A 19,818-nucleotide genomic window follows, 5' to 3' on the forward strand; every position below is an offset into this window, starting at 1 on the left:
CACTAAACATACTACCTTGTATTAAAGAATGCCGCCTAGGAGGTATTTTTAAGGTCCTTTGTGCCTCCCTAGCAGTCTTTTGTGTATCTGAGCAGTCCTTAGCGGTCCGACAACTCATAAAATTTTCACCAAAATCATATTTTTTTCTTAAAAATTATAACAATTTTTTTTCACTAAAAATAATATCATGTAATATAAGAATGGCCTAGGAGGTATTTGAAGGTCCTTTGTGCCTCTTTAGTAGTCCTTTGTGGCTCCTTAGCAGTCCTTAGCAGTCCTTAGCGGTCCTTAGCAGTCCTTAGCAGTGTTTAGTAGGACCGGTTAAAACAATGCCTGTCATTTTATTAGAAACGAATACCTTTGCCGAGCCTCAGAGCATATACAGGATTTAGCGTGATTCTGTTTAGCATGTGCTGTTTTTTTACGCCCACCAGGTTGTTCAGACGGCCCAAACCGATGGACTTCAGATTACTGAAAATCCAAATGATGAGAATGACAACCACAAGTACATGAATGTATCCCTTCCATATGAATCATCTCATCTGGAATATGGTATAATGTCCTTACAGCAGAGGCTTGGTGTGTATGGGTGAGTATTTGCCCTTGTGCCAGTCCAATAATCAGTAAGATAGTCAAAAGCCTTGCCACAATACAACTATGCCTTATTCTCATCGATTCGTGCCTTCTCATCGATTCGTGACCTAAATGATTGTCTGGTATGAATACTGTCTGCATACACCTCCAGAAAACCTATTAGCAAGTTTTTAGAAATGCGATTTTGACAATTCAAATATCCAATCAAAATGCGTAATTGAACAGGTGTAAATGACCCTTATCCCTACCAATCAGCTGGCGACCTAATTAACTTAAAAATATTCGATTATTAATTTTTAATTGAATCAAACACACTTACACTAAGCCAAAAAAATATTCATTATGCTGTAAGAATTTATCTTAAACTTTTGAAACATACCTATTGAATCAGATCGGCTGGAAAATAACCTGCCCAACATTTAGTGGTGTGAAGCCACCTATATTTTGATGACGTCACAGGGTGAATCGGAAATTTCAACGAAATTCGATGGGTAAGCGTCCAGCCTGAGCAAGACAGTCCATGGTTGACAATGTTCAGTTGCTCTAATCTTTGAGCGGTTTTTTTAGAAGTAATTTAAATTTGTGAACTTTTAGATTAATGAATTTATTTAACAAAATGCACTAATTGAACTGTATTGTATGTCTGATATTTGTTGTGCAAGTTTCAATTTTTTCCAAAATAAGAGTCACGAATCGACGAGAGAAAAGCATATTGCTCAAATATCACACATATGTATATCCCGTATAATGGGTATGAACTAAATACCGAATAAATTCGAAAATATGAAGAGAATACCGTAATATTATTTTCATAAAATTTTGGCGTAGGGTCAATATTTACACAAGAATTAACATAAACCAGTGTAGCTTAAGGTCTTCAGCGTACCCGTTTATATACTATGACAATGACGTGAACGCTGAAGATAACCCCGTAGGGAAAGTCCACCAATAATCGTGCCAGGAATCTGACACGCTCGTATTTATTCATCAAACATGCCATGAAGTAAAGTGAAGCATACCTTGATAAAACTATATATATAATCTGTTTGATAAGCCAAGGATGGATAAATAAAAATCTTATTACAAACAAAACTACCAAATAGTTTCCGACAGGTAAAATTTTCGGCACTTGGCCGCCATATTGCCAAAATGTTTGATCACGTGATTACGAGATTGACCTTTATGAACACATGTGCCTCCAATATTTTATAAATTACTTTTTTTTAAAGATATTGAAAAAAGATGATTTACTGACTTTTTATTCAATAAAATCGTATTTAAGGTACTAAAAAATTAATGAAAATAAATAAAAACATTATCTTGAATAAAAAATATCGAAATCATGTCAACAAAAAGTTCTAAAATATAGTACACGACTCTATTCAAATCTGTTCCGCGAATGACGTCATACATTTCTCGCGTGGCACCTGAATGTCAATGGCCGACAGTAGTCGGCGTAAATTGATATTTACAGTTAAATAGGCAATCTTTTAATGACGATATTAATATTTTGATACTTTTAATTGGTATAGAACGATATTAAAATGATTGTTTTATCGTAAAATGCACAAGAATTGATTGGGTCAAGAGTATTTGCAAGTGAAAAACACAAATATATATCATCTTATGTTATTCTGGTTAGGTTTCGTAACGGGTCTAATCCAAAACTTTAATGCCGCATCAGATGAAAAACAAAAATGTTAGATAGCGGCTTATAAAGTTTTGGAAGCCAGAACTAAAATCAGTGTTTTTTCCCCTACTTTGGGAGTGGTGCCGGTGCCGGACAGATTAGGAAAAAAAATCATCGGTTTGACTCAAATTGGGAATTTTACATAAGATGCAAAATATTCTTTGGGAATTTTTTTTATCCAGGGAGACATGAAAATTATGCATAAAAATTACTTTAAAACCATGTATTATTAACTTTATGCTTCTTGAGTTTGAATAAAGAAAGATAATCATAACAATTGTACATAAATAATATGTTATGTTTTGAGGAAATTTTCAGTGTTATTTTGGGAATTTATCAGTCATGAATTGGGAAACTTGTTGTCTATTTTCTATTGGGAACGGTGCTGTTTTCCCGTATGATATCAGTTATATAATGAAAAAAACCACTGTAAACATCAGTGAATATTAATTTTGTATATTAAAAAATTAAGTATAAATAATAGTATTTTATAAGTGTTTTGTTTTTTATATACATGTATACATGATCAAAATAATGTTCATATAATTTGGGTATTCTTGTGAATTCTGGTATCTTTCTGGTCACAATAACTTGCAACCAATTCAATAAATTGATTGAATTTCATTCAGTGACATGATGCAAGTAAATACATGTAATAATAGTCTTTATTACGAAACTTATGACAAAGTTCATTCATATCCATTTAATATTCATATTCATTATCTTTGTTCTTGTTCAAGAATATGAATTAAATCTTTACAGTATAGCAAGTCACAGTAACTACAGCAAATTTAAACTGTCATAGATCTATCATCTATGTTAAAACAAGGTTTCTTTTCAGGCTTTTATTACTAACCGAAATATTAACAATATAGCTCAGTTTATTTACATATAAGGTTAGAAATAAAAGAAAAAACTTTTGTATTCATATACAGTATTTTGGCCATGGTGGCTTAAAATTATACACAATGAATCTTATGTCAAATTTTACCCAGCAAATATTAACCATCATAAATGAAAGTTATAGTTTGAAATATCTATTTTTTAATCTATACTTTTGCGATCTATTTTATACACTGCATGAATTATAAGGTTCATGTTCCTCATTCTCGTTCATATTCGGGTATCTTTCCAGCAATGGTAAATTGGCAATGTTAAAATCCCATTCTTTGGCAGATATTAATTTAATCACCTATTAATTAAAATTTCCACCCGACCCTGCAGTAACAACTTACATGTTACATGTACATTGTATTTATAATACATCATGATTGAAATTAATTGTTCTTTCAATTACATGTACTTTATATTGTCTGTTGTAAAAATGCAATATATTAACAGACTAAAATATCATTGTACAAGAGACTGATATCTTTTGCAGACGTTGGTGAACACCGCATATTGCTGTCTGATTCTTCTTGGAAAGTTAGTTCAGAAAGTTGTGTTTGGCGAACTTCGTGTCAGTGAACAACAGGTACTTATTTAAGTTTTCTTTGCTGGAGATGTATGTTTTACTCTACACAGTTTAAATTAATGTTCATGTCAAATCTTTCTTTAATTTGTTTAATCTATAGATAATTGGTATGCTTTAACTTTACCAGGTGTTGGTCCTTGGCTGTTAAGTTCACTGACCAATTATTTCTAAAAGTCCAGAACTGTATATTTAGAATGAAAATATAAAAAGATGACATCAAGCATTAATTTTAAAAAAAAAAATGAGTTTTATTCTGACCTGTAACACATACATGTACACAACATGTACAATGCAGTTTTTGCAGCAAGCAAACAAATTAAGGATGGGGATGGCCATGTCAGTATTGTGGCTCTGTTTCAAGAAGAAAGTAGTGATGGTTCATAGTACATGTTTTGAATAAGCTAGAATGAGTCTAACTATACAAGTTTAAACATAATTTCTTTTAGTATTGTTAGAATATAAGAATGCTGATGTAAACAATTTTATTCTACATTTGAAATGATGAATATTCCTGGCATATCCATTTAATATGAGCTAATTAAAGTAGACTTATCAGAGTCAAATATTCTATATGAAGCTTCTGTTATAGAAGTATATCCAGGTATCTTACAAGGACATACCATTTAAGTATGTATTATATAAATTATTATATACATGTATATTAATTGATACAGTAATAGCAATAATTGTTTATTAAAAACTGTATATTCCTGAGTACAATGTACTTCTCAAACTTAATAATAGTTAAAAAAAACACATCAACTAAGTAAGTTTTAATTTTATTTATATTGCAGCACTTGAAAGATAAATTCTGGAACTTTTTGTTCTACAAGTTTATATTTGTGTTTGGTGTAATGAATGTACAGACAATGGAGGAGGTAGTATTATGGGTAGCTTGGTTCACAGTGCTTGGTTTCTTCCATCTTTTAAACAGTTGGCCAAGGATAGATTTGAATATGTAAGTTATCTGTTTTAATTGCTTAGTAAATTTAATTGTTTCTATTATCGTTTTCTACATCATCTCTATAGTGATGGGTATGTATTTGGTTAAAAAAAGCAACAATTATACCAAATCTTATATTTGGTGTTGTTTTGATATTTTCAAAACCAATAACATTACAATGTAACCTATTGTTCTGATTCATTTTTACAAATGTATTGTTAAGTTTGTACAGTGGGCCACTATATTAATATTTGTTTTGAAAATGGTCATACACCCACAAACTTTCTTTTCAGAGCTACATTGAAACAAGCGTCTCAAATGGTGTATGTTTGTGTGCATTCTGAAAATTTCATTGGGTTAATAAAAGAGTAATAATTGGTTAATCAAAAATAATCAGTATTATATAACTAAAATGCACTATTGATGTTATGCATTGCTGTATTTCAGGTATCATTTTCTCCAACTACTCCACGTTTTATCCACATAAAGTTACTGTCACTACTGTGTGTGATAGTGATATCATGTTGTGGATTACTAGCAGTGTGTGCCATCGTAGGACTTCAAATGGGCCTCACTATTTTTGCATTCATGGCTGCAGAGGTGATAATCTTGACATATTTGTTTTAGTTGCAAAAAACAGTAACATGAAATAATAAATCAATATCATTAAGGGTGATGATATAAGGAACAGTGATTAAATTCAAGAGAGCAGATAATAGGTTCTTGATGCTTTGTGCTCAGCCTGGGTGAAAAATAGAAGTAAACAGGATTTTTAAAATACTTTTCAGGCAATATTCTCTTTAGTATACTATGGGACACTTTCCTTCTTTTGGTAATTTTTCACTTTTCTTCGTAACTTCTTTTCTTCTCTAGCTGAAAACGTTGTTACATTACATCAAAATTTTACACACCCCAAAAGTAAACCCCAAAAATTTTTCCTTTTGGGAAATCAAAAATTTTAAAATTGAAAAAGGTTTTTAAAACTGCCCCATCTACATAAGAAATTATCCTTAAAAGTACTTTATGACGCGAATAATGTTATAATATAATTATTCTTCCACTGAAAAGTAAATGTTTTTAAATTTTTAAGGCACAGGGGGCCATATTTTATAAAGGGGTTATTTTTTTCTTTTCCCAATGTATGTTTTTGCTATCAAAAAACCCTTTTATGTTGTTGCCAAGGAAAATTTGGGGTTCTAGATGTTTTATAAGGGAAAATTCCCTTTTAAAAACACATTTTTTTTTTCATGCAAACCCCGAGTTTTTTTTTTATGAAAGCATAAAAAAATTTGGGCAAAAAATTTTTTCTTTTATTCTGCTTTTTAAGTGAGATATAAAATAAAACGAATGTCAAGTCTTTAGTTCTATTGAGACAGTATTAAGTTATATAGAGCTCATCAGAAGCTACTAAGTATAGGTTAGTGCTTTTTAGTAAGCATTTACAGCATTAAATTGTAGTCATTCAACTAATTTAATTTGGTAAATGCTTACTAATGTACATTTGGCAATTTTGTGTTTTGAAATTATTTTATAAACAGTTAATTTACTAGGACTAATTAGTAGCCAATTTAGCAAAGTAGATACAGTATGCTATGATTCATTTAAAATACTGCAATCCAAATGGACAAAAACTAATTTTCCAAACACCCAAAAACCAAAATTTGTTTGTTTGTTTCATAATAAAAAAATAATATAACAAAATTAAAAAATCCTTTCAAACCCTTGTTATAAAGTTGCATTTACAAATAAGATTGTATATGCATAGCAGTAGTGAAACTTGTTAACAGTTTTATGAAAAGTTCAATTTTTTTAAATGAGTTACATTTTCTCGAATCTTTGTAGGTATTGTCTTCACCTCATAGATATGAACTTGGAAGGTGTATGGGAGAATAGAGCCACTTATGTTTATTACACAGAGCTCATCTTTGAACTTGCTGCTCTCTCCATTGACTTTGGGCACCATCTTCACATGCTGGTATTTATTTTTTATTTGTTTGTTTTTATAATTTTTATATAATAAAAAAAATGTTGTGAGTACAAGCACAGTGTCTTTAACTATGTCTGTAAAATTGTCATAATTTGATCTTGAGAAAGAAAGTGCATATTATTTAATAACTCAGAACTGTTAAAGGTAAATCAAACAGAGAATAAATTCAGTTACTTCAATTTCCCCCAGAGCAACGAAAAAGTCAAATTTACTATGAAAAAGGTTTGACAGATATGCAGTACCTTTTTGTGTTGAAGGAGTCATAGCATTCCTTAAATCACTTTTGAAAATTCTGACATGGCCAAGAGGTTAAGATAGCTGACTTCAAATAACTTATCACTCAAAGCTGTGGGTTTGAATCCAGTCCCGGACTTTGGTTTTGAAGGCTGGTCTGGTTTAATACTGGTAAGCTGGTAGCATAGACTAACCATTACCGCTGGCTAGCTATATGTAGCAATTTAACCCTATATCTGCTAATCTGCTAAATCTATGCAACAGATTTTCCCTGCATTGAATCTGAGGGACATAGTTCGGCAAAGTCCATTTGAATTTCAATAGCAAAATACCAGAATTGAGCTACCAATAGTGTAGAGCCGGGTCTACACAAATTTGCATGCTGGTCTGTGGCTATATACTTATGACAATGGCTTCCCTGTTTTGTTATCAGTATGGATAAAACATAAAACAATATTTTATGTTTCAGTTATGGGGTAATATCTTCCTCAGCATGGCCAGTTTAGTGATCTGTATGCAGCTAAGATATCTGTTTTATGAAGTCAAGAGAAGAATTAAACGTCATAAGAATTACAGAAGGGTCATTAAAAACATGGAAGAGCGGTAAATAAAATTTTATTTTATGGTGATTACTTTCATAAGAAAATTTGTTAACATTATTCATTGTAAGTATTTAGGAAAATAGGGACATACAAAATTAATGTCAAATGTAGCTGAATTTCAGCTAATTCCTTTAGGAAAGGTATGTAAACATGATCAAAGGAAAATATAGAAATGTTGTGTGTGAAAGCAGAATAATTCTATGCTATTGTAATAGAAGAAAACTTTGAAGTAGTACTAAACTTTGATTCTACTTCTTGTTAGTAGGTATAGTTAGTTTAATATGTTTTTGCTCTTTGAGTAAAAATTAAGAACATTATTTTCACATAACAACAATTTTAACAAAGGGCAAAAGGGTTGGACAGAAAGTTATGGCAATATTAACAACTGTCCTTCCCTGAAGCATTATAAGATATTGAAACAAAAAACATGTTTCAACACTATAAGCATGAGCAATAACAAAGATTAAGACAGATTCAAAAATAAAGCAGCAAAAAGAAATAGACATAAACTTTAAAAAAAAAGAAGAAATTGAACATTTGCTATCAATTTTAAAGAGTAGGTATAGTTAACAGGATTGGTGAGAACTTGGTTATAATATCTTACTTTTATTGACACATGTTTTATGATCATGACATTATTGCCAGTCAATTGATTAGAACAACAATAGGCTTTGCAGTATTTTGCTTGTTTTTCATATACATAATTATTATTAATACCAATAAACAACAATGATTTTAACTATGATTCACTTTAAGGTTTAGCATGGCAACAGTTGAGGAACTGAACAACAATGATGATGACTGCGCAGTGTGCTGGGAGAAAATGGAAACTGCAAGAAAACTTCCTTGTGGTCATCTTTTCCATAAGTCAGTATATAATTATATTTCATAATTGATGTGAATTATTTATAAGAATGAAGTAGAATTAATACTGCTATAAAGTCTGTGTTTCCCAGCCCAAAACAAATGCCAACATCAGAAGAAAAGTTGCAAGCTTCTTATAAATCCATTTTGATAAAACTGCAAATATTGTACATAAGGAAGCAGTAAAATTTGAGTTTACACCTTTTAGAAGTGACTATAAGCCAATCTAAGGTCATATAGTGAGTGCACAGGTGAAAGAAGTTTTGTATGCTATACCCGGTATCAGTTTTCAAAACAAATGATGGTATTGACTTGGAACATAATTCATGTTTGTAGAAATATAATTAAAGGTCATTTTCCAAGACCCATGTCGGGATTTTGAATAAAATAATTCCCTTTGAGAAATTAAAAAAAAAAATACTTGGTTGATCACATGATGGATTTGATTCAAATGAAATATCATTTTATGTTAATTCCTACATTATCCAGGCTCTAAATTTGCTGTCAAGCTCTTAGAATAGTCAAGTGTGCTATTTTACGGACAGCTTTTGTTGAATTCATTGTAAATGTTATGAAATAACAAATTAAAGTCTGTAATCCCAAAATTACATTATTAAATCAAAACGTACTTCAGATAATTCTGTTCCAATTAAAAAAAAAAATGTCTGGAATATTTCTTTTCCAACTAAATGTTATAATTCAATACTGTTTTAAACAAATGTTATTTTGTTTTATAACAGCTCATGTTTACGATCATGGTTAGAGCAGGACACATCATGTCCGACCTGCCGTCTCTCACTAAATGAACGTCCGACAGGTGTTGATCCCAATGGTAACATACCAGATAGGCCAGTCCTAAATGCCAATATACCTCCAGCAAACACTCCTGGCAATATGATGACCAACCACTTCTTTCATTTTGATGGTAAGTTTTGTCGATTTTTGTTTTTCACAAAAAGTCCTCTAGTCAATAAAACTAGCTTACGTTGGTGGTTCTACTCAAATGCCTGTTTGTGTCTGAAATATTGTATGGAAGGGCACCTTAGGTCTTCCTCCACCAATAAAGCTGGAAAGTCGCCATATGACTTATACTGTGTTGGTGTGACGTAAAACCCAAACAAACAAATTACAAAAAAACATGACCTGTTTTGGTATAGAATTTTGTCATAAATGTTGAAGTTTTTTTCTGGGAGTGGGTAGGGGAGATTACAAGAAATGCTACCCATTCAGAAACTTGTGCCTGAAACAAGATTGGTTTTCCACTACAAGTGAAGCTTTGAAGTTGCTATCAAAACCTGACCATCAAATTACATTGTAAAACTGAACAGAAATAAAAAGAAAACATTCAAAAAAAAGGAAACTGAAAGATCTATGAAAAGTATCAATGCTGGGGCTCTCTCCTAACATTGTATTGTTAGGGGCTATGTATAATGAAATTCGCTCTTGCTTGTTGATCTAGGTACAGATATTGTGGGACTATGTTACTCAAACAATCTTGTCTAAAAGCTTCCTTTTTTAATAAAAAAGAAATACGAGTTATAACATGTTATAGAATTATATTAATTCAAGTTGTTGTTTTTTTTCAGGTTCTCGGTATGTCAGTTGGCTGCCAAGTTTTTCGGTGGAAGTCACACATACCAATATGTTAGCTAATAACAGACCTACACCAGCACAGTCTTCACAACTTGATAATATGGTAATATAATAGCTTTGACGCTGTTTGTTTGTCGTTTCGTTTTTGGTTTCTTATAGCAATGATAATTTAACTTATGTATAAAAATCTTGCTGCTGTTGAAGGAAACTTAAGACCAAATTGATAATTGGTGAGTGAGGTGAGATCAACTTTCATTAGAGATTATGAAAAATAGGTCAACAATTTTGGTTTTATAAAATTCTATCAAATTAATTGTGTGTCTCACAACATCAGCACTTTGTAACTGCAAATTAGAAGAAACATTAATTAAATAGTGCAAGATTACTACATAATTAGATCATGTTAAGTGTCCTTTCAGTACAAAAACTGAAAAGTTATGCAACTCTTTGAAATCATTCAAGATTAGAAAGAAATTATTTATTATAAAATTTCAGGCCCGTCAAGTGTTGCAGGTGTTTCCACATATGCCACTGAATGTAGTGATGGATGATTTACGCATAACACGATCTGTTGATTTCACAATAGAAAATATCCTAGAGGGTAGATTACAGGCGCCACCTGTAAGTACGAACCTTTTGTTCTGAATTTGTCTGGATATTTGAATTATTAAATTGAACTTATTTATGATATATTTTAATAAAAATTGGTTAGACATTTTTTTTTTCATCTCTAGAACTTCTCTTTGCAATCAGAATGTGGTATTAAGTCAATTATGGTCAGGTGTCAAAAAATGTCCATGTTATAAACTTATGCTTGTACTTTCCCATAGATTTGTAAATAAATTTATGTTTAACAATAATTTTCTAGTGTAAAATTTTGACATGATATTTCAATATAATGTTAATATAATTTTCAGCCTGGGAGCATGATTTCACGAGCACTGGAGGATGATGATTCGCACTCAGATGATTCAGAAAATTACCAGGTAATAATGTTCACTATATTATATGACTTAGTCAAATCTGATCGTAATTAATTAACTTTAATGGTCAATTTATTCATTCATGTGCCTTTTCAGAATTTTTGTATGGTTAACACATCTGTAATCATTTTGAGACACACTAATTACATGTAAACCTACCCTTTTATTTCTTTTCTTCAAAGAAAGTAAAACATTTACAAAAGCAAGTCTGAAGTAGAAATAAAGAAATAGTCATGAATTATAAAACAACATTTTCTTTTAAAACTGTTTCTAATTATCACCTCTCACTGACAAAGTTATTGTAAAGATATCCTTTGTGCGAGCATTTTTGTCAGTGTGTCTTATCAGTTGATAAGTTAGTTACTATATGTTATTTTGTTATTATGGTGATATTTTAGATTGGGTCAACTAGGCCGGACAGCTCAGATTTTTCAGCCGATTTTCCAGAATATTTATCTATACCAAATGAAACAGGGGACAATAATTCAACAGATACAGCTGATAGAAGGTATGAATATGAGCCGTGTCACGACAAAAACCAACATAGTGCGTTTGCGACCAGCATGGATCCAGACCAGCCTGCGCCTCCGCGCAGTCTGATCAGGATCCATGCTGTTTGCTTACCAACTCTTTTACAAGTAGAGAAACCGATAGCAAACAGCATGTGAACAGCAGGTCTGGATCAATGCTGGTCGCAAACCCACTATGTTTGTTTTGTCGTGATGTGGCTCAATTATAATTTATATACAATATTCTAACACGCTTCACATCTGTATTCCCCTCTCAAACAATTGCATTATTACATGATATGTGCACAGCATAAAAAAGAATGCTTACATGTCATATGACGTTAATAAACCAAATGATGTCAGGAAAATTACTTCAATGCTCAATGTAGTTCAACAAATTTTTATCAATTCTCTTTTTAGCTCACCTGTCACAAAGTGACAGGGTGAGCTTTTGTGATCGCTTTTCGTCCGTCGTCCGTCCGTCCGTCCGTAAACTTTTACTTTAAATGACATCTCCTCATAAACCACTAAGCCAATTTCATCCAAACTTCACATGAATGTTCCTGTGGTGGTCACCTTTAAAAATTGTTCAAAGAATTTAATTCCATGCAAAACTCTGGTTGCCATGGCAACCAAAAGAAAAAACTTTAAATATCTTCTTCTAAAAAACCCAAAGAGCTAGAGCTCAGATATTTAGCATGAAACATCTTCTAGTGAGTGTCTACCAAGTTTGTTCAAATAAAAGCCCTGGGGTCAAAATTGGCCCCGCCCCAGGGGGGTCATTGATTTTCCCTATATGCATATAGTTAAACCTTATAAAATCTTCTTTAAAAGAACCCAAAGACCTATAGCTAAGATATTTAGCATGAAACATCCTCTAATGGGTGTCTACCAAGTTTGTTCAAATAAAAGCCCTGTGGTAAAAATTGGCCCCGCCCCAGGGGGTCATTGATTTTCCCTATATGCATATAGTAAAAACTTAAAAATCTTCTTTTAAAGAACCCAAAGAGCTAGAGCTAAGATATTTAGCATGAAACATGTTCTAATGGATTTCTACCAAGTTTGTTCAAATAAGAGCCCTGGGGTCAAAATTGGCCCAGCCCCGGGGTCATTGATTTTTCTTATATGTGTATAGCAAAAACTTAAAAGACCTCTTTGAAAAAAAACAAATAGCTAGAGTTTAGATACTAAGCTTGAAACATCTTATAGTGAGTGTCTACCACTTTTGTTGTCTTTAAAGCCCTTGGGTCAAAATTGGCCCTGCGCAGGGGGTCATTCATTTTCCTTATATGTGTATAACAAAAACTTAAAAAATCTTCTTTGAAAAAGCTCAAATAGTTAGAGTTTAGATATTAAGCACAAAGCATCTTCTAGTCAGTGTCTACAAAGTTTGTTCAAATAAAACCCCTGGGGTCAAAATTGGCCCAGCCCTGGTGACATTGATTTTCCTTATATGTGTATAGCAAAAACTTAAAAATCTTCTTTGAAAAAACCCGAATAGCTAGAGTTTAGATATTAAGCATGAAACATTTTCTAGTAAGTGTTAGAGCTGTCATTGATTCAGTGCAAAGCATATCAACGATATATCGATATCAAGTGACTAAAATCAACGATACACCGATATATCGATAATATCCTATACTCACTTGTCTGTCATTCACTTTCATACCTGTTTCAATGATTTCAGTCAAAAACATGTTCTGTACAGTGTCTTGTCCACTGCTTGATTTTTTCCAGACAATATTTTTGTCACCATTGCTATGAAATAATTCCACTATATAACAAAAGCATAACATTAGATATAAATAACTGTTTCTGCATATATTTTGGGTGAATTGTATAATTTCTAGACATTTAATATATAAGTCAAAAGTATCGATTTTTTAAAATGTGTATCGATTATTGATCGACAAAAAAATATCAACGATACAACGATATTGTCGATATCGATGACAGCTCTAGAAAGTGTCTACAAAGATTGTTCAAATAAAAGCCCTTGGGTCAAAACTGGCCCTGCCCCAGGTGTGTCATTGTTTTTAACTATATGTGTAAAGAAAAAACTTGACCAGCTAGACCTTAGATGTTTAGCATGAAACATTTTCTAATGGGTGTCTACCAAGTTTGTTCAAATAAAAGCCCTGGGGTTTAAACTGGCCCCGCTCCGGGGGCCTATATACAGGTGAGCGACTTCAGGGCCATCATGGCCCTCTTGTTTATATTAGCATGTTAGAATGGAAACAGATATAAATTTTTCTTGCATTATAGTAAATTAAAGCATGTTTTATCGTTCAAATGTTTGGTAATTAGTCACTCAGACCTATCTACCTTCTTGACTTTCTTTCTATGCATTTGAACTCGATTCATGCATTATTGTACAACAATGCATTGAAAATTGATATCTAAATCCTAAGAAAATAGAGATAATAATGCACTTTCAGAAGCAGAATGTATGCAATTATCATGTGAGTTTTACTAATATAAATAAGTTTTTAACAAACCATTGTGTTTTCAACATTTTTTAGCTCGACTTTTTGAACAATAAGAAGAACTATTGTACTCACCTTGGCATTAAAGTCACACTTTGGTTAAGTTTTTGCGTGCAAGTTACATGTATCCAAAGTTTACTTAAGGGAATGAATTGAAGCTTTGCACACTTATTTGTGAACATAAATAAAGGTTATTACTTTTTGGCCTTTTTGATCTTAGAAACCAGGTTTTTGTTTTACTGTCAAGCCATGAGAATATTCTAGCAAACTGTCCTACTGTCAGCTCTTGTTGTATAATTGTAAACTTAAGTGAGGTCAGGATTGTATTTGAGGTTTGTTTTCTGAGCTAACTTTCAGTTTGTCTTACTATTCTAATATTGTATACAATTTGGTTGTATTCTGGAATTGGCCCAGGGTTTCCCCAGCAAGGTTGGCTACAATCAGCCAATGCTGTATCAAAAAAAATACCTTGCTACCTACACCTACAACTACACCTGTACAGGTTATTCTTTTTAAGTTTATATTATGTTAGGTATTTGACGGTATTTTATTTGTATTTCAGTGACAGTCTTGCACAGTTCAGTGGGAGATTCTCTAAATCAGCAAATGAAAGAGAGTCTATGTTGGAGGATAGGAAAAACAGCATGTTAGAACAGGCAAGAAGGTAAGGCAACTTAATTTAGAAGATTTGAATAGTATAATCCTTTAATTATACATCACATCCTCTGCCAAGCAAGCACGCCCCGTTTGGAGGCAAACATTCTGGATGTTTCTGAAATAGGTTGTTCTAGAGAGGTTTAATTGGGACAAAGTGGGTTTTAGAGAGGTTTAATTGGGAAGAAGTGGGTTGTTCTAGAGAGGTTTAATTGGGACGAAGCGGGTTTTAGAGAGGTTTAATTGGGACGAAGTGGGTTGTTCTAGAGAGGTTTAATTGGGACGAAGCGGGTTTTAGAGAGGTTTAATTGGGAAGAAGTGGGTTGTTCTAGAGGTTTAATTGAGATTAAATGGGTTTTAGAGAGTTTTAATTGGGAAGAAGTGGGTTGTTCTAGAGAGGTTTAATTGGGAAAAGTGGGTTGTTCTAGAGAGGTTTAATTGGGACGAAACGGGTTTTAGAGAGGTATTTTTGGGAAGAAATGATACTGTTTATGTAAAGAGGTTGCTGTAAGAGACACATTTTAACTGTTGTTTTAATAAAGTACAAAACAAGTTGAATTTCAGCCATAATTAATTGTAGAACCTAGCAGTTGGCTTCAATACACTATTTTATTATAGACAGAAGTGTAAGGCCGGACAGCTACTTCTAGCACAATAAAGATCTCATAATCTGATATATTTTTAACTTTTATTTTATTAGAATATATGTAAGCTTCAATTTGTGAAGAATTTAAATAAAAAGTAAAATATTTTTATGCCACCGCAGCATCTGCGATGCGGTGGCATATAGCGATTCACCTGTGTGTGTGTTTGTTTGTGTGTGTGTGTGTTATATAGATTATATAGTGAACTTAAAAAATCTTCTTGTGAAAAACCACTTGTCCAATTTCAACCAAACTTGGCAGGATTGATCCTTGGGTGAAGGGCTTCCAAAGTTGTTCAAAGAATTTCATTCCATGCAGAAATCTGGTTGCCATGGCAACCAATAGGAATTATAAGAATAAATTTAAAAAATCTTCTTGTAAAGACCCAAAAGGCCTAGAGCTTAGATATTTTGCATAAGGCATTGTCTGGTAGACCTCTACCAAGATTGTTCAAATTATAACCCTGGGGTCAAAATCGGCCCCGCCCCGGGGGTCATTGATTTTCACTATATGTACATATAGTAAAAACTTAAAATAACTTCTTGTAAAGACCCAAAAGGCCTAGAGCTTAGATATTTTGTATAAGGCATTGTCTGGTAGACCTCTACCAAGATTATTCAATTTATAACCCTGGGGTCAAAATCGGCCCCGCCCCGGGGGTCATTGATTTTCACTATATGTACATATAGTAAAAACTTAAAATAACTTCTTGTAAAGACCCAAAAGGCCTAGAGCTTAGATATTTTGTATAAGGCATTCTCTGGTAGACCTCTACCAAGATTATTCAAATTATAACCCTGGGGTCAAAATCGGCCCCGCCCCGGGGGTCATTGATTTTCACTATATGTACATATAGTAAAAACTTAAAATAACTTCTTGTAAAGACCCAAAAGGCCTAGAGCTTAGATATTTTGCATAAGGCATTGTCTGATAGACCCTTACCAAGATTGTTCAAATTATAGCCCTGGGGTCAAAATCGGCCCCGCCCCGGGGGTCATTGATTTTCACTATATGTACATACCGGTATAGTAAAAACTTAAAATACCTTCTTGTAAAGACCCAAAAGGCCTAGAGCTTAGATATTTTGCATAAGGCATTGTCTGGTAGACCTCTACTCAGATTGTTCAAATTATAGCCCGGGGTCAAAATCGTCCCTGCCCCGGGGGTCATTGGTTTTCCTTATATGTATATAGTAAAAACTTTATAGTAAAAAAATTTCTTCTAGCAAATGCTAGAGGTTAGATATTTTGCATGAAACATTGTGAAGTGAACTTCTAGCAAGATTGTTCAAATTATAGCCCTGGGGTCAAAATTGCCCCTGCCCCGGGGTCATTGATTTTCAATATTTACATATAGTAAAAAGTAAAAAAATCTTATTGTCTTAAGGTACAAGGCTTAGAGCTTGAATATTTGTTAAATGATATCATCTATAGGTACTCTACCAAAGTTGTTCAAATTTTGCGTCTTGTGTCAAAATTAGCCCCGCCCCATGGGCCATAGGTTTTCCTTATGTGTATATAGTAAAAACTTAAAAAATCATCTTCTCTAAATTTACAAAGGCTAGAGTTAAGATATTTGGCATGAAACATTATGTAGTGAACCTCTAGCAAGAATGTACACATTATAGCCCAGGGGTCAAAATTGGCCCCACCCCCAGGAGTCATTGATTTTCACTATGTACATATAGTAAAAAAAAAGAAGAAATATTTTTGTCTGAAGGTACAAGGCATAGAGCTTTGATGTTTGCTCTATAATATATTCTATGGGTTCTCTACTAAAGTTGTTTTAATTATGCCCCTAGTGTTAAAATTGGCCCTGCCCAGGGGCAGTGATTCTCATTATGTTCACATAGTAAAAACAGAAAATAAAACAAATCTTTTCTGAATAGGAGAAAGCTACAGCTTAGATATTTGACTTGAAATGTTGTTTGGTGGACCTGTATCAAGATTGTTTTGAATTAAATCCTTGGGTCCAAAATTTTGCCTTGCCCAAGGGGACAGTGACCTACTTTCTTGTCCTTTGATGTACAGCAATGAAATTTTGACCATGTGCACAGTTTTAGTTGTAAAATTGAACTTTGATATCAGGTGAACTAGATTTTGATGATGTGACCTTCTTTCTTGTCCTTTGATGTACAGCTATGAAATTTGAACCATGTGTACAGATTAAGATGTTAAGTGAACTTTGATTTCAGCTGACCTAGATTTTTGACAAAGTGTCTTACTATGTTGTCCTTTGATGTAGTCATGAAATTTAGGCTGTGTGAAATATGACCTTCACCACCAAATTCACTAGACTCAAGTGCATTGATATATTCCTACTCTGATCTTTTATTGAGTTTAAACAACAGATTTAACCACTAATCTGATAATAAGAATTAGATAGGTCAGGGATCTATGCATTATGACAATCTTCAAAATTGTATAGAAACAAAGAAAATCTGTTCCGACACTACTATTTAGTGTTGTATTAATGCGGTGGCATAGCATTTTTCTCAAATGCAATCTTGTTTTTTTTTTAATATTTTCAAATTGAGAAAAAGGAAATTATTTCCCTTGAGAAAAGATGTATATTAAGTATTTATTGTTAATTGACATAATAGTGCACATGTATTATATATTGCAGGAGATTATTAGCAAAAGAAGGCATTTCTACAGATTCTATTGAACAGACACTTACTTCTAACACATCAACAAACACTTTAAATACAGTGATAAATCAGCCTAGTACAAGTGCTTTACTAACTGACTCTACTAGTGATAGTGTTCGACAAAGACGAGAACTGGCTTATATGGCTGCCACACGGCGACAACAACAGGGCATGTCGGATACTTGAACCTGAGCAAGTCTTACAAGATGGACATTATCCTGATAAATAAGAAGGAAAATGGCTAGTTTGAGATCTGGTGATAAATGATGGCATTATAATGTACAGTGTAAATTGTTTCTTATAATATGGTGCCTTTTAAACCAAAAGAATGGGTGTTATATGGTAATAAGGCAAAGTATATTTTTGTTTCTTGTTTATGTTTTATTTTTGATACATTTCCATATCATGTTTTAACTGTTGTATTAATTCAAGGTTAGAGAATTTTACTGCTCAAAGTCAATTTTTTTTTTTCTTTAAAGCTATGATTTAAATTCAGCCATATATGAAATTGAAAATTCTTTTTCAAAATTTTATGTACTAATATTTATTTTCATGTAATTATCTTAACAAAGGAATCATCATGATTTCATTTACTTTAGGGAGCCCAAATATCTTACCATAATGATGTATTGATTTGTATTTTATGTTCATAAACGAAAGACAATGTTTGACTATTTTGTGCATTCCTCATGGAATGAACAATACAAAGGCTTGAATTAATCAAAATTTTATTTTCAATATAAGAGGTGTTTTAATTTAATTTATTGTTCTGTATACTATTTATGACAGAATACTTTTTATACCCCATTAATAATCTAAAGATCTTTGGGAAATATATTTTTGTTGGCCAGTATGTCTACAGACATTAACAAAACACCTTATTTCTTTGGCATAATACACCTTGGAACAAGATTATATTTACCTCTTGACATATGACCTTGAATTTGAAGATTTTCAAAACTTTAGAAACTTTTACCACAAATTCGTAATGATTGTGTTGATGGCATTTGAGTTTTACAGTCGCATCTGGTTTCTTTCATTTTACAAAATGTTCCGAGAAAATAACATGTTTGTTCCATTGTTTATTTGTTTGTGTTTTTCTAGAATCATTTTAATACTATGCCAAATGTCATAAATATCGCATGAAGATGTATGAATTACATGTATCAAGGTGTGACGCCTCAAATTTTAAATGCAAATGGCTTTTTGAATAATATTTACTGAGTTTTCTAAAAAGGTTTGGTGTTATGTTCCTGATCTATACCAGTTACAAAGCGATATAGTGTTGAGTTGGTCTGTGCAATAGAAGAATGTATAAATGATTATGTTCCAATGCAAAGTTGAATCAATGCAATTTAAATGTATGATATTGTACATAGTTGTATAAAGTTAAATCACAAGACGTACAATTGTGTAAATATAAATTGTAGATGCAGTCTTGTGAATTTAAGCTTAATACATTATATTATAAAGAAGACATTTATTTTGTATATCCTGTTGTGTATTCATAATATTCAAAGAAGACTTGTTTTTATGAAGTATTTAGTGTGATATATATCTTGATTTGCCTGTGTTTTTGTTTAATTAAGAATTGTTTTTGTTTAATTAAGAATTCAGGCTTAGTGTGTAAATTTAAGGTGCAACTACTAAAGCCTTTCTCTGTACAACAGAAAATAGTAAAAATTTAAAAACATGATAAATTATTTCATCTCGAAAAAGTAATAAGAATTTACTTTGAAGAAAAAAACATTTTGCTTTAATGGACACCAACGTTTGTCTTTGACTTGTCTTTAAATATTATTTTAAATTTCAGGTTGCAGAACAAAATCTATTTTATTACAAAAAGTAACAAAAATTAAAAAGTAATAATTGAATTGTTATAATTTCTGTGATTTTTCCAGACGCTTATGT

General features: G+C 32.2%; 1 pseudogene; it reads left to right on the top strand.

The window, feature by feature from the left end:
- Window positions 1-329: 329 nt before the first annotated feature.
- On the top strand, window positions 330-19,151 carry LOC132714641 (E3 ubiquitin-protein ligase AMFR-like; annotated as a pseudogene).
- Window positions 19,152-19,818: the final 667 nt, after the last annotated feature.

The sequence above is a fragment of the Ruditapes philippinarum genome, unplaced genomic scaffold (genome assembly GCF_026571515.1).
Source record: "Ruditapes philippinarum isolate M1 unplaced genomic scaffold, ASM2657151v2 ctg2424_1_1_1_1, whole genome shotgun sequence".
NCBI lineage: Eukaryota > Metazoa > Mollusca > Bivalvia > Venerida > Veneridae > Ruditapes > Ruditapes philippinarum.